We start from the raw sequence: 16527 nt of genomic DNA on the forward strand, positions 1-16527 counted from the left end.
AGTCGCTTTAATCACAGACATGCTCTCAGCATATTCGGAGCAAAGAAACAAACCCAGCTCAGATCTGTCATAAAACACTGGCTCTGTCCCAAACCCTTGCTGTCTACATAGGCAGAAGCACAACTGATTCCAAAAGAGTTCAACATTAGCATGTTGATAAACCAACTCTAATAAGTATTAAAATATACAGCATACCAAATATTGGGGAAGTATTCAACATTTCTCTATGGCTGTGCATCAGGGTTTAGGTCAGAGCCCTGCGGTCAGTCGACATTACAGCGGTTCCCTCTGCTGACCATCTCCAGAACAACAAGAAATTGCACATGGACACAACTGTCCTGCGGAACATGTAATTATCTAACATATTAACACTAAAATATGATTGTGAACAAGACCACACTCTAAAAAATGCTGGGTAGTTTCAACTCATGTTTGGGGCAAATATGGACAACTGTTGGTTAAATTTTTAGATTAAATTTTGTTGGGTTTGTCCATATTTGTCCATATTTGAAGCAATCCAACATTTTTTAGAGTGTATATGAAAATTTCGTCCAAAGTACAGGTTTGTTAAGTGCGTGTAAAAGTACTATGTTTTTTAAACATGGGTTTTGGCCATGTATCATGGTACACGGTAAAAAATCAAAAGTTGAGAAAACTTAAAAGTTTAAGGCAACCAGCTGCAGGAGATTTTTTTTTTTTTCCTCAACTTGTTGTAAATTGAACTTGTTTTACAACAAGAAGTTGAGAAAACTCAAAAATCTCCTCCAGCTGGTTGCCTTAAACTTTTAAGTTTTCTCAATTTCTTACAGCGTAGTGCCATATATAGCATTATTCTTTAAGCTACCTTGAAGTACCGTATAATTACCATGATATTACCACCACTACCTCTATCTTTATAGGAACATACTGTTCAAAAGGAAGACTTTTTAATGTTTCTGAAAGAAGTCTCTTCTGCTCACGGCTGCATTTATTTGTTCAAAAATACAGTAGTAAAACAGTAATATTTTGAAATAATTTTACAATTTAAAATAACTGTTTTCTATGTGAAAATATAGTAAACTGTAATTTATTCCTGTGATCAAAGCTGAATTTTCAGCATCATTACTCCAGTCTTCAGTGTCACATGATCCTTCAGAAATCATTCTAATATGATGATTTGCTGCTCAAGAAACATTTCTGATTATTATCAATGTTGAAAACAGTTGTTATTTTTGTTGAAACCATGATACATTCTTTTTTCAGGATTATTCGATGAATAGGCAGTTCAAAAGAACAGCATTTATTTGTAATAAAAATCTTTTGTAAACATGTCTTAACTGTCACTTTTGAAAAAAAATAAATATTCTTCTTAAATAAACAGTAGTGTATATATATATTTTTTCCTACTGAAAGCTACATTTTTATTTAATATTCTTAAGCAACCTTTAACATGTCTCAGCCATAACAGTTTGAATAACATAAAGAGTGTTAGATTCAAAACAGCATCACACTGCTTTACCTCTAAACCCACACAAACACTTGACTTATTCAGTGCGGACTGAACTTGGAACTTTCTTTTGAGTCCAAAATATACTCAAAACTTTGATTGAATCTGAAGCTCACTTCATCTGTGGATTTTCACAGCTGCCTGTACCATACGATCGACTGGGTGGAAGGTCACAGTGCACAGTCTGTTGAAATGTTATTTTCCACACCGGAGTGCAGAAACTTGAAGAAATGCCAATTTGAGCCCAGAGACTGGGCCCTGAATCTGAAACAGGAAGGGATCTTGTCAACAAATCCTAAAGGAATTGCTGGAGATCATTTGGAATTATCTAATGCAATCAAAATATGATGTATCACAATCCGAAAGGAATCAAATAAAATTAAAACAAGATCCTATTGCATAAAAATCTGAATACAAAAAAGATGTGATTTTCAGGTCATCCACATTGACATTTATTCAGATCAAGTTTAATACAATATCAAATTCTCAAAGGATTCTTATTTGATCCATACAGGACTGATTCCAAAGTATTAAGAAATTCCATTGCTATTCTTTAGGGAAAACAAGTTATTATCGAGTGTTTCAGAAAAATATTAGGTTGTCTGGGTTGATAAACTGCTGTGCGTGAATATGACGTTAAAAACAAAGTTTTTATTCAATTATTTATGAATAAAGTCATCTTAAATTCTCCTATCTTCAACTTGCACAGCCTTGCAAATGCAAAACCCACGGATGCAGAGCTAGTTTTCAAAGCACTCCATCTGTGATGTACGGTAATCTGATAACATACGCAGCATTCCTCACAGAGATGAATGATGGAGCCGGCTGTATTGTATCAGGTTTATGGTGCTTGTCATTCTGCCGGCATCACTATTGTGACATCGCAGCTGGACAAACAAATGATGCTCAATGGATGTTCTGTCTACTGCAATAAGATTTGATAATATAGAGAGAAGCACAGACAGCGCTCAACTGAATTTGAGAGCACGAAACTCGATAAACTTTCACTGAGGCTTGCTCACAACAGATTGACATGCATTCCTGGAATGTTTTCTGCATAAACAGCCTCATTAATGGTGTTTCGTAATGTGAGAATGTCTTAGTCTTGAGAACTAGAAAAGAAAAGTGCTCTGGGTGGTTGTTAGGCTGTTGCTAGGGTGCTCTGGAAGGTCACTAGGCATTTGTAAAGTTGATTTGGGTGGTTTATATTGTAGGTGGTTGCTAAAGTGTTCTATGTGGTTTCTAGTGTTTTGGATAATTGATAGGCAGTTTAGGCAGTCGATGGCTGCGTCCTAATTTGCGTATATATACACTATTCTATGAGGTTTTGTAGTATAAATAGTGTATTCACACTAAAAATTCTAAATAGAAAAAACTTTAAAGGGTTAGTTCACCCAAAAATGAAAATTCTGTCATTAATTACTCACTCTCATGTCGTTCCACACCCGTAAGACCTTCGTCCATCTTCAGAACACAAATTGAGATATTTTTGATAAAATCCGATGGCTCAGTGAGGCCTCCATTGACAGCAAGATAATTAACACTTTCAATGCCCAGAAAGGTACTAAAGTTATATTTAAAACAGTTCATGTGACTACAGTGGTTCAACCTTAATGTTATGAAGCGACAATTTTTTGTGCACCAAAAAAACTAAATAACGACTTTATTCAACAATATCTTGTGATGGGTGATTTCAAAACACTGCTTCATTAAGCTTCGAAGCTTTACGAATCTTTACGAAGTCACATGATTTCAGTAAACGAGGCTTCATTACGTCATAAGTTTTTCAAAATTTCAATGGTTCATTGGCAGTTTGATACATGCTCTGAACCACTGATTCGAAACAAAAGATTTGTAAAACTTCGAAGCTTCAATGTTTTGAAATCGCCCATCACTAGATATTGTTGAATAAAGTCATTATTTTGGGGGTTTTTTGGCGCACAAAAAGTATTCTCATCGCTTCATAACATTAAGGTTGAACCACTGCAGTCACATGATCTGTTTTAAATATGTCTTTAGTAGCTTTCTAGGGCACTGAAAGTGTTAATTATCTTGCTGTCAATGGAGGCCTCACTGAGCCATCGGATTTTATCAAAAATATCTTAATTTGTGTTCCGAGGGGGAGGGGCTTCAGACTTCGATATTGAATGGTGAAATAACCTTATAAAATTCATACACTAAACAGTTAAGTACATGGTGCTTAAGTACAGTGCATAGCAGGGATGTAGCGATACCCTCATGTCACGATTCGATACATATCACGATACTGAACTCACAATACAATATTTTTGTGATACTCCAAGACATATGGTAAAAGGTTAAAAAAATTAACTGTTGATTAAAATGATAATTTGGTATTACATTGGGAGTGGAAATGAATAGGCTTGGACTTAGTGCTGGTAACCCAATGCACAGGACAATGGTGACACCAGAATAAAAATATTCTGTAACACTTTAGTATAGGGAACATGTATTCACTATTAACTACGACTTTTCCCTCAATAAACTCCAAATTTATTGCTTATTAATAGTTAGTAAGGTAGTTGTTAAGTTTAGATATTGGGTAGGATTAAGAATGTAGAATAAGGTCAAGCAGAATAAGGCATTAATATGTGCTTTATAATTACTAATAAACAGCCAATATTCTAATAATATGCATTCTAATAAGCAACTAGTTAAAAGACCCTAAAATAAAGTGTTACCAAATATTCATGATTCTGAAGCTGAAAATACAGAAAAAAGCCAATATGCTTGCACTCTGTGATTGACTAGATATATTTAAAATAATGTAGGCCACTTTTTACTGGTAACACAAGACATTTGGCATGATCAGGACCCACAAATATTCCCTCATTGCATTGTTATACATTATATTCAACATTAGTTCAATGTAGAACTGACACTAAAACTCTGTAAACTTGAATTTTTTCTCACACAGTAACTTTCATTTTGGGTGAACTATACACAATACATACTGTCTGTCACTATCCATGATACATATTGTTGCATTTTTGTATTGCAGTATATTGTGACATGATATATTGTTAGGCTACTCCCCTAGTACATAGTGTATAGTGCGTCATTTGGGACGCAGGCCATGTTCTGGGTGGGTGCTGTGTGGTTGCTAAAGTGTTATTTTATTATTGTTTATATACCATTATAGTATTTATTAATATTTTGAATTGACTCTGCATGCTGACTAATTACATTATATTATAATATAGTACATTATAGTAAACATAACATTTTAGTATATTATATTAAACCACTGACGTTAAATGTAGAAGCGATTGTGCATCAGCTTTTATATTTTCAATTTTGTTATGTTTTCATTTTTAAATATAATATTTTTGTGAAACTTTAGATTAGGGTCCAATTTTCACTATTAAAGGGTTAGTTCACCCAAAAATGAAAATAATGTCATTAATTACTCACCCTCATGCCGTTCCACACTTGTAAAACCTTCGTTAATCTTCAGAACACAAATTAAGATATTTTTGTTTAAATCCGATGGCTCAGTGAGGCCTGCGTCGCCAGCAATGACATTTCCTCTCTCAAGATCCATTAATGTACTAAAAACATATTTAAATCAGTTCACGTGAGTACAGTGGTTCAATATTAATATTATAAAGCGACGAGAATATTTTTGGTGCGCCGAAAAAACAAAATAACGACTTATTTAGTGATGGCCGATTTCAAAACACTGCTTCATGAAGCTTCGGAGTGTTATGAATCAGCGTGTCGAATCAGCGGTTCAGAGCGCCAGAGTCACGTGATTTCAGCAGTTTGACACGCGATCCGAATCATGATTCGACACGCTGATTCATAACGCTCCGAAGCTTCATGAAGCAGTGTTTTGGCCATCACTATATAAGTCGTTATTTTGTTTTTTTGGCGCACCAAAAATATTCTCGTCGCTTTATAATATTAATATTGAACCACTGTACTCACATGAACTGATTTAAATATGTTTTTAGTACATTAATGGATCTTGAGAGAGGAAATGTCATTGCTGGCTATGGAGGCCTCACTGAGCCATCGGATTTCAACAAAAATATCTTAATTTGTGTTCCGAAGATGAATGAAGGTCTTACGGGTGTGGACTGCCATGAGGGTGAGTAATAAATGACATTATTTTCATTTTGGGGTGAACTAACCCTTTAACTAACTTTTAACTATGACTTTTGCCTCAATAAACTCCTAATTACTGCTTATTAATAGTTAGTAAGGTAGTTGTTAAGTTTAGGATTAAGGGATGTAGAATATGTTTCATGAATGAAACATTAATATGTGCTTTATAAGTACTAATAAACAGCGAATATTTTAGTAATATCCAAGCTAATAAGCAACTAGTTAATAGTGAGAATTGGACCCTAAACTAAAGTGTTAAACTAAAGTGTCAATATTTCTATAATTAATTAAAAAGTATTTTTTTTAGTTTTAGTTTCAGTCAGTTGCCAATGCAACATTTGTAAGTATTTTTAAGTATTTCATTTAATATAGCTTCATTTTAGGTTTTAGTGACAGAACTGTTTAGGGTGTGTTCTTGCTAGGCAGATATAGACTTCAGGTCCCTTAGAAAAACACAGCGAACTAAGGGGCTGTTTACATGACACCGTTTTCAACTAAAAACTGGAAACTCTTATGTGTTATGGCCGTTCATTTACATGACAACAGCTTTTTTGGGGCCTGAAAATGCAAACTTTTAAAAATGGATTACAAAGATTTTGAAAGCGTCTCTGTGTATAAACTACAAAAACGAGAATTCGTATTAAAAAAAAGGTGATATCATGCACATGCATATTACATGTTCAGTCTATAGGCGCGTAGTTTTTCTTTACAAAGTGACGTCGCCAACTACTGGACTGGCAGCAGAATTTTTAGCTGTTTTTTGCGGATCTGTGTGAACGGGGATCGTTTTGACAACTTTGTCATCTGTATGCAAGAAACGTAAAGGAAAAACCTTTCCATTTTTAATACGTCGTTGTCGTGTAAATGTACCCCACATGAAATGAAAAGCAATGTTGGCCTCAGGTTAGGCATTCTGACAGTATATTCATCTTGTCAAGCCATCATAATTAAGTACACAACACTGTGACAGCTTGCATCTTTCATCTAGCCTATATTTTAATGTTTAAATCAAGAACTGGGGCTGCTGTAAAATTTCTTAATGCATCCGAGGAATTCTTGCTCTGTCATGCAGCCTGAGTTTTCTCCAGTCAAATATATAATGCTGCTGGCCAAAAGCTGCATCCCACTTTGCCAAAGGACTCTGCAGGCACAAAAACAGGATGACTTGGACATCTGCCACAGCCCGGAAGACTCGACTGCTGCCTCAATAATAATAAATCTAATCATAGAGCCAGTCCGCTACACCCGTTTGACATTCATAAAACCCATGTGACACTCTACAGGACTCTACGTAGGTTATTATTTTGGCAATTTTCTGAAACATCACGTGTTTACCAACAAAAACACAAATATGTAAAGGAATGAATATGATGCAGTAAATGAAATGGACTTCTAGAGCATTGGTTTGGTTTCTTTTTGGTTTTACTGAGCTGATTCTGGACAATAACATTGCACTACATTCAAAGCACATGAAATTAAATCTCTGAAATGGCAGAAAGTTAAATGTGCTGTGTAACTTGAGGTTTGCAGTCTGTTTTGAGGAAGCAGACTGGATTTTGCAATCATGTAGAAAGAATCCCAGGCCCCGCTGCCCAGAGGCCGGGCTTTTTTTTCATTGATTTTAGATGTTGACGGATTGGACTCCATCAAACCCATTTAATTAGTATTGAGGCACCAGGCTGCAAATGGAGACTAAAGGGGGGTGGGGGCTGACATCATTCGGCTGATCTGTTTAAATATCATACAGCACGGCTAACCGGCAACTTCTAGAACTGCATGGAGAAACTACACGAGTTAGAAGAATCCTATAGGGAGGAAACACAGCACAGTTCATTAGACAGTGACCGTGAGAGACGGTCTGACAGTGTAAGATACGGTTGCTGTGAACTACTGCTATTATTATGAGCTTCTGGAGTGTGTGGACGGATTGCTCTGTTGGAGAGTGAGTTCTACAGTGCCTCCCATCAGTCTTTAATAATTTACATAGACCACATTAAGTTACATGCTGCTGGAGCGCAGCAGGCTGGAGTCAGAGCAGGGCCAAAGAATTATTGTATTTACTGCAGCTTTAAAATATGTGATTCATTTGAATGGTAGGCTACGCTATCTTCCAGGAAGTAAGCAAAATGGAGGCTGCCATCTTTGCTCGTGAGGCACTCAGTTCCAGAATGGGCTGTTATGTAGCTTGAAAATTATATACATCATACTGTAATCAACAAATTAATCAGATGCCATTTAAAAAAACTGAAAACAATGTAAAAAAAAAATTATAATAATTTGGTGACTGGTTATGAATATGGTTATGTAGGCAAAATTTGCTAGTTAAAGTTATGTAAATGCCTTTATAGTGACATTTTTACAAAAAATAATCGTACGTTTTAGGCTACCAGATAGTTGTAATTATCCAGAATTTGTAGCACTTATTTTTTTTTGTAGACCAGCAATTATTTAATGAAAATTCTTATTCTTAAGAAATTTTTTATCAATTTAAATAATAAACCTGACTGGTTAATGGTCAAACCAATTCAAAACGTTTCTGTAACGTAACTGTGTGACGTAACGACGAAGCCTCCTTTGCTTAAATTTCATGGTATTTCATGGCAAGGTTATGAATCGATTTGAACCGGTACCTTAAAAATGAATCGATTCTCTAAAACGAACAAACTAAGGAACTAGCCCATCGTTGTGTTGTGTGAAGGTTGTCAAAACGCTGTCACGATGTTTCTATGTGGGTTTACCACGTACAAGCGCGAATTTCAGTCATTTAAATGTTAACGGTTATTTTGGCGGCTGGTCTACCTGACGAGAATCTGCTGTAGAGCTGTGCTTTTTGCTTTGTTTTTTTATCTCCATTTCAGAACATCAAATTGACGGTAAATGACGCAAAACTTATGATTTGTACTTTTATAATACGATATTTCGGTTCTGTTTACAACCTGAATGTTTTACGTCATCCAAGACCTGCGATCTTGTTTGGTGAAATTTACTGATATATTATCTTAAATTAGTGTTTTCTACGGAACATCGTTTTTATAACGTTACCTTTAGCCATATTTATTACAAAAAACTCCAGACGTTGGACTTTGATTCAGGTCAGTGAAGTATTCATCAGAATGACCGTAACTCGTATTTTTGAACTACCGTTTAATTAAATGAATCGGCTCGTTCGTTTCAGGATTCAGGCTACACTGGTCGCGTTTTCAATTCACTAAAAACAACCGGCTCATAAGAGTCATTTGTTTTTGAATCGGTCCACACTGGTCGCCCTGTATATTGTAACCAGCAAGGACAGCTCAATCGATTTCTTGCCATTATTTCGGGGTACATTGTCTCTTTATTTATTCATATTCAATACAGCAAACTCATATCCACAACTTGGCTAATAATATATCATTTCTATTGGCCGCTACGCTGAAGATTCATCATCAGCGGAGGAGCGAGAACGCGATCCCTAGAGTCTACAGCGTCTTTCGCGCTTCTCTCATCCGCTCGTTGATTGGTTACTGCGCCTCTTTCCCGCCCCGCCCTCTCGCGTTCTCCTCCCTGTTTCTCCTCTCGCTCCATCCTTCCTGATTTTCACAGCTCAGCATTCTCCTTACATGTACTGTAGGTTTTTAAAAGCAGGAGGGGTGGGATGGGTTTCAGAGTGTGTGCCATGAAAAAAAATCCCTCCTCACCCAATTGGAAAAGGGATGAGTTTTTATTGAGCCGTGATTGAACCAATGACAGCTCAGTGCCGGGAAATACAGCAGCGAAACACCAGGGGCTGTGGTGCTGAGCAACGATTGCAGGGTGTGAGACTGGAAATGTGTGTGTGTACATGAGAGCACCTCTGCATCTGTCCCGATCCGAGCTATTGTGTGTGTGTGTGTATGTGTGCATGTAGAGGAAGACATCAGGGGTGTGTGTGTGTGTCTGCACAGGTCTGATATTTCCAACTAAACCAGAAGAGGATAAACCAAAAGTCTTGATTGTTGTCACTTTTCTTTTTTTTTCTAAGCTCTCCAAGTGCCCTGCGCGCTCTGCGAAGTTTCTTTCTTCAGCCCCCCTTCTGCATCACCACCCTCCTCTTGGTGCAGTGAGGATACACACGGTACAGAGGTAAGTACAGTATCCCCCTTTTATGATAAAGCATGCCTTTTATACATTTAAATGCTTTCTTACAAGGATGGGAGTCTAAATGGAGTCTTTCTGTCATTATAACAAAACAAAAAAATCAGTGAATGAAGGCGTACGGCAGAGAGGAAGATCTCTGTCAGCGAGTGGAACTTTCTCAGCGCACAGGAGAGAGTGAGTGCGTAGTGTCCTAGTGCTGCAGTATCACATTACATAATAGTGGCCGATGTGCGTAGAATAGAACTTGAGAGTCTCATCATTTTTACACACGGCTTGATAACTCAGAGATGCAGTCTGACACATCACTGCCGGCTCTGTAGATATGCAGCTGTTTGTGCACTTTTAAATGTTTTTTGTGCATTCCCCCTGAAGGGTTTGTCTGCATTGAAATACTACAACATTCTCCAATGAATTATTTAAGTTCAGAGTACTAGCTGATTTGCAGACTATTTAGGGCTGACGTCCAGCAGTGAGCTCGTTACTGGCCGTGCAGCTGCTGATCGTGGCATCTTTTTGCTGATCAAGCTGTTCTGCTGACAATAGCCGCAGATTTACACGTCCTGTCTGCTGGCGGAGGATCTTATAAACTTGATTACCTTTTTCGGGAAGTGCATTTCTCACTTAGCGTGCTATATTATGAAGGGTGCTTCCTGTGAAACGGTCAGTTGCAAAAGTCAACCACTGTGTGTTTTGTTCATCCTTGCGTGTACTTTCACATATAGGCGCATTCCCAGGGCTCAAAGACATCCCGGCGGGGCCGATAACAGGAAAAGGCAATTTAAGAGGTAATCTCATTGATTGCGGTTGCGACCAGGTGAATAGCGCGTTGAAGAAAGAGAAATGCAGAGAGATAGATGACCTGGGCCGAGACGCTTCAGCTAAGTGCTTCGGGTCAGTCCTTGAGAGCTCCACATAGTAAAGGCGCTCGTTTAGATTCAGAGTAGACCTTGCTCTACTCAAAGCAGAGGTGAGACAGAGGAGGCATCGCCGCATTGGACACATTCACACACACACACATGCTTGTGTGAGGAGTCTGTTCAGTGGAGTGAAACCGTTTCCCCTTCCTGTAATAAATCACGCTCCCGTACTGCTGTATAGGGGCCGGTAATGTTTGAAGTAGAACACTGTCTCCTTTTTTTGTGTTTTACAGTAATAGATGAGACTTGGGTAATAATGACGCAGTATCAGGACTCATAACTCAACATACTCATAATGCGCCGTTGGTTGGGGACGTTGCATTTGTTTTATGTTGTAGTATATTTGAACCCTGCTGATTTTGTTTATCAGTAACATAACTGAACCCACTATTCATCTATCTATATCTCTCGCTCTCTGGAGTGCCGTTCGTTTTTAACAGAGGATATCTGCTTGATGGCTCATGAAATTGAATGGTCTTTGCCTGCTGTAATCGTGTCTTGCGGAAATTGGGATGCGTTCACATAAAGCGTAAGGGTCTCCCTGTGGTTCTTCTAATCAGATTGGTTGAAATGACCATCAGAACGCATTAAATGCTTTCTTTTTTTTCTTTATAAACTAATATCTTCACTTAAAAGCCACAATAGGATATAGTTGTTGCAGCATGGGTCAGCAGGTCGCATAGTCAAAAAATAAACAGTACAGTTATCTATATGCATGTAAGCATAAGCATACATGTCTGAGAATATATAAGCAAAGAGAGAGGCCCATATATTGATCGTCAGATGATATATTTAAGATTTTTGCCATCTCCGTTTTTAGTTTCTCCTTGTGTCAGACATCATTGTTAAACAATGAATAACTGAACTTTTTGTGTTTTCATTTTGAGAATTTGAGTAAATATTGTGTAAAATAGGTATTAATAATTTTTATTTGCTTTTTTATTTTACTATATTTTTTATTTAATTTATTATTTATTTACTATTTTTTATTTATCTTTTTTATTTTTTTATTTTTCATTGCTCACCCTGCTCTCTTTGTGAATTATGAGTAAATATGTTGTTGTAAATATGTTTTATTTTATTTTATTTTATTTTATTTTTTATTTTCCCACTCTGTGTTCCAGATATCGGGACCGGCCTTTAAAAAGCCTGTATCGGTGGAACACTATAATATGTTTGTCATTATAGAACTTTACAAGATTTAAAAAAAAAAAAATTATTTAATATGTTTTTATTTCATTGTTTTATTTTACTGTTTTTTTAAAATATTTTTTTCATTGCTCACCCTGAGTAAATATTTTGTAAAATAAGTGTTGATCATTTTTATTTTATTTCATTTCATTTCATTTCATTTCATGTTATTTTATTTTATTTTATTTTATTTTATTTATTTTATTTATTTATTTTATTTATTTATTTATTATTTATTTTTTATCCACCCTGGGACCAGCCTTTTAAAAGCCTGTATCGGTGGAACACTATACACATAATAATGTGTATTATAAGGCATTGATTCTCAGACTGTACAATAACTCAGGTTCAATATTAATCAAAGAATTGATCTGTCCTCAATGAAGCTGTATTGAAGGAATGATGAATGTTTTTCCATGAGCAAGCTGTTTAGATGGATCAAATTTGACAGAGACTTAGAATCCGTCCTTAACATGCTTTCTTTTTTTATCACTTCCGGTTTTGTGCAGCTGCATTTTAAACTGCGTAGTACAGGTGCTGTAGTATCATGTTCTATCTATCTCTCTCTCTCTCTTTTTACCTATCCATCCGTACCTTCTCTTTTCGCTCCGACGCAGCTTTGATTTAACAGCATCTTCGCTGTCACATCAATCACTCCTCATGTAATGGCTTCATAAAGTCTGAGAGCTCAATGTGGGCACAATGCAGAAATACAATTCCTTGCTTCACAATTCAAGAGTGCAGTCATGCCAGTTGTTTGGCCACTACATATGTTCATTCACAATAACAAAGGGAAGCATTGATGTTTGGCTTGTTTGATATACTAATGGATGTGATTGTCACTGCAGTGTTTAGTGAAAGCCAGAATACACACTAATGGTGAGGATTTAATTCATCCCAGTGAGTCGACTCTTTTGAGATTTGTTCAGTGACACTTTCTGCAGATTACATGATTATGTCAATAGGTGGAAACCAGTGAGCTCTTTTTGTCAATTAATTTACTATTTACTTTAATCTAGCTTGTAAAACCCAATACGGTAGCTAAAATGATTTCGGTGTTTTAATAATGCCTGTTATTGTCATCAATTATGTTTACACTAGGGCTGAACAATAAATCGGAATTTTTCAAAATATCGCAAATGTACATATCACAATATGCATATCGTAATTGCTTTCGATAACTGAATGATTTTAATACTCAAAAGATTACGAAAAGTCTACTTTTTAGGTCAACGCAGACAACAGAGAGTAGATGGACACATTACTGTTACGTATGTGTGACATGCTTACAGAAAGCACAGAAAGCCGCCTCTCAGACAGCGCATGATCCCGAATTCAGTTCTCTTCCGCAGCTTATATGACCAAATACACACAAAATTGAGAAAGTGAGAAAGTGTAACAGTATTTTGGATCCGTGCAGCTCTTAAAGTGACAGAAGCCTAATAAACCTGCTTCCGTCTGTGTGCTTAATGTTAATCAAACAACAAAAGACAAAGAGAAAATTACTCACTGCTCTTGACTGAATATCTTTTGTAGCTTTAATAAGAATCAATATATATTTAATTCATACAGTGAATACTAAGCAGTGTTTCATTTTTCATTTGATTATTCAGTTTCTGTTGTTAAATAAACCTAATGTAGTTACTGTAGGTTTACACTGACGTTAAAATGACACTTAGTTTTAAAGCATTATCGTATCGAATAGCGCATTATTTAACGTGTTATCGCATATCGCATTTTTCTTCAATATCGTGCAGCCCTAGTTTACAGATTTATAAATTGGGATAGTTAATAAATTGTGATACATCTTTAATATTGTGTCACTGCACGGATTAAACAAGAGTGATTTGTTCGCAAGATTTAGAAACACTGAGTCGTTGACAACTGAAATGCCACTACTGCACACGAAAGGTCGCATTTAAGCAGCATTGTTCCCCTGTCCATCAGGTTACTCAGAGTCTGATGACAGAGCAGCAATAGAGTTTGACGTGTTCGTGACAGCTCCATAACATAATATTTAGAAAGGACAGCCAAGGTGCTGGGCTGGTAGATTTAGTGCCCTCAGGCTACGAGATGTTACAGCATGCTGACTAAATCAGATGTGGAAGGTGTGTGTGTTAGAGGAAGGTGGGAGTGTTGGAGAACAAGAAAGTCGTTTTGCCGTTCTATGATATTGACCCTTCGCTAAGCTCTGCCCCCCTTGGTTGCTGTTGCTCGCTTAGAAAAGCTTTATAGAACTGGAATTAGAGAACTGTGAACAGTGTGATGGTCAGTAAAATGTGGTCATAAAATGGTCAAAATTTAATATATTTTAATTTTGCATGGGCTGTGATGAGGTGTGACTCTCTTTACAGAACTTGTTAAATTACACAGTAAAATAGTAAAAAAAAAAAAAAAAAAGCTGTGTAGACTGAATCAGAATGGAAAAGAGAAAAGCTATATATATTAAAAAAAAAATCAATTTAGAGCTATCCAAACAAACAAAACATCCATAGACTTGCATTAGAAAAGAGCAAAATTTTATCTAGAAATCTGGCGGACGACAGGACTGGTCATTTACATTTTGAAGGCGAGACTTCTCTTCTTGATGAAAGTCATCTCTTTTGATAATGTCATTGTGGTTTTGTCAGTCAAACTGGTGGATAGGCATTGACCTTTCTGTATTTGCTGTTTTTGTTAGTATAGTCAAAAGTAAAATCTATTGTCATGGAAATAACTCCAGGCATTTATCTTTATGCTAATTTGTGCATGATTTAAATTATGTATGCATTCTGTATGCATTTGTTTGCAATAACATAATTCTACAGCAAAAACCTGTCAGGTGAAGCAGCGGTGCTGTAAAATGAGGCGTGAGCGTTAGCAAATGGTTTGGTGGATGACTGTGGGCCACAGCGCCTCAGGCTAACACATGCAGACTGCTGCACGGCGCACAGCTACTGGTGCAGTGTGTGTCCATCCCCCCGAGACACACAAACACACACACACACACACACACACACACACACGATTATTGCTCAGAAAGCTCTTCTACACTCCACTGCCAATTCTGACAAAGACAAACGAAGCTGAAGTGTATGTTGCTGAATTACACAGTTTGTGTGTGTGTGTGTGTGTGTGTGTTAGTAAGAGAGAGAGAGAGAGAGAGAGAGTGTTTATCCCTTACAAACAAGTACTGTTGCTGTACTATGGTATAATGACCGTATCTGAGAGTAATAACATGGTACTTTGATATACGAAGGTACTGAATGATTGCCATATTCATGCTATTTATGGCTAAATGTCCAGGTTGTCACTGTATTGGTATGTTAGATGATTTGCATGCATGTCAGAAAGCTGATGTATGTTATTTTAGTATCATTTATAGACTATTATAGACTACTATTAGTATTTATTAGGGACGCACCGATATGAAAATTTGGGCCGATACCGATAACCGATAATTCTTTATATTTGAAAGCCGATAACCGATATATTAGCCGATAAATCGAAATAAAAATTTGTATATAATTTTTGAGAGCCTGAATATAAAAACAAAAGTCTCACCATTAAAAGCCATGTCCCAAGCACACAATTATAATGTTCTCATTATAATTTTATGTAGCCTATATGACAGATTTGCACTGCACATGTTGCACTTAAGTGTATTTTCCTTTTTGAAGTGATTTCAATCATATTTCAAGCAATTCAAAACCAAATGTGGACATCTGAAGTGTCTCAGCTGAAGGAAATAATCCATTATTTATCGGTTTTAATATATCAGGCAAATTTTCTTATCTGGCCGATAACGATAACATTACAAATGAACATATATCGGCAGATACCGATATTGTGACCGATATATCGTGCATTATTAATATTTTGAATTAGTGTTTATTTTTATATTTTCACTTTTCATTTTAATTTTAGTTTACGTTTTAGTAATTTTGTTATGTGCTTTCGTCATTTTTATTTGTTTTTGTTTTTTAAATATTATTTGAATATTTAAATATTTCTATTTAGCTTTAATTTATTTTAGTTTTAGTAATTTTAGTACATAAATTTATTGTATTTCAAGTTTTTTATGTTCAAGTTTTTCATTTAATATTTATATTTTATTTCAGCTTTATTTCAACAGTATTAATTGTTTTAATTTCAGTTAACAATAACAACATTTTTGGGACATGTAAACACGCATCAACTCAATCACTTTATGTAGAGTTTGTGCAAATTTTACATTCAGAATTATTAATATTCATGGTTTTATTGTGAATGTAGCCGGTGTGAACGTGACTAAAGCACATCCAACCAAACAGTTCAGATCGTAGCACAAGCTGATCAATGCAAGCGCAGCTATTCAATGCAGTTCCCAGAGAGCCGTGAACGTCTCTGATAGATGAGTTATATTGTGCATGCATGTCACACCGAACTCCTCAACATGCTAGTTCAACCACTAATGGAAAAACTTCAGTAACGTAATTAATCTCACATCAGATGTGAAGCCAGAACTCTTTGCATGATAAGTGAGGGTCTTATCCTGGGATGAACAGTATGTTGCACTTAATTAAAAACACTTTGTTATTCTCATTTCCTACTGCAGCTTTATGCATTATTCAGTGCTTAAATGATTATAATATAAAATAGTACCGTATAATTGCATAAGCATACATTTGTTAAAGTATGTGTGTGTTTCTTGTAGTTCCTCCGTTT

The 16527-nt window shown here is 36.1% G+C and overlaps 1 protein-coding gene across 3 annotated transcripts in view; it reads left to right on the forward strand.

Annotated features, from left to right (window-relative positions):
- Positions 1 to 9219: 9219 nt before the first annotated feature.
- The window catches only part of LOC127514676 (synaptotagmin-2), a 45133-nt gene continuing 37825 nt past the window's right edge, over positions 9220 to 16527 (forward strand). The window contains exons 1-2 of one of the 3 annotated variants that reach the window (XM_051897759.1): positions 9220 to 9425; positions 9618 to 9718. The gene's annotated coding sequence lies outside the window, so the exon portion shown is untranslated. Of the gene's footprint in view, positions 9719 to 16527 lie in introns of all 3 variants that reach the window. The other 2 variants (XM_051897760.1, XM_051897762.1) reach the window with 2 other exon arrangements.

This window comes from Ctenopharyngodon idella, chromosome 6 (assembly GCF_019924925.1).
Source record: "Ctenopharyngodon idella isolate HZGC_01 chromosome 6, HZGC01, whole genome shotgun sequence".
Lineage (NCBI taxonomy): Eukaryota > Metazoa > Chordata > Actinopteri > Cypriniformes > Xenocyprididae > Ctenopharyngodon > Ctenopharyngodon idella.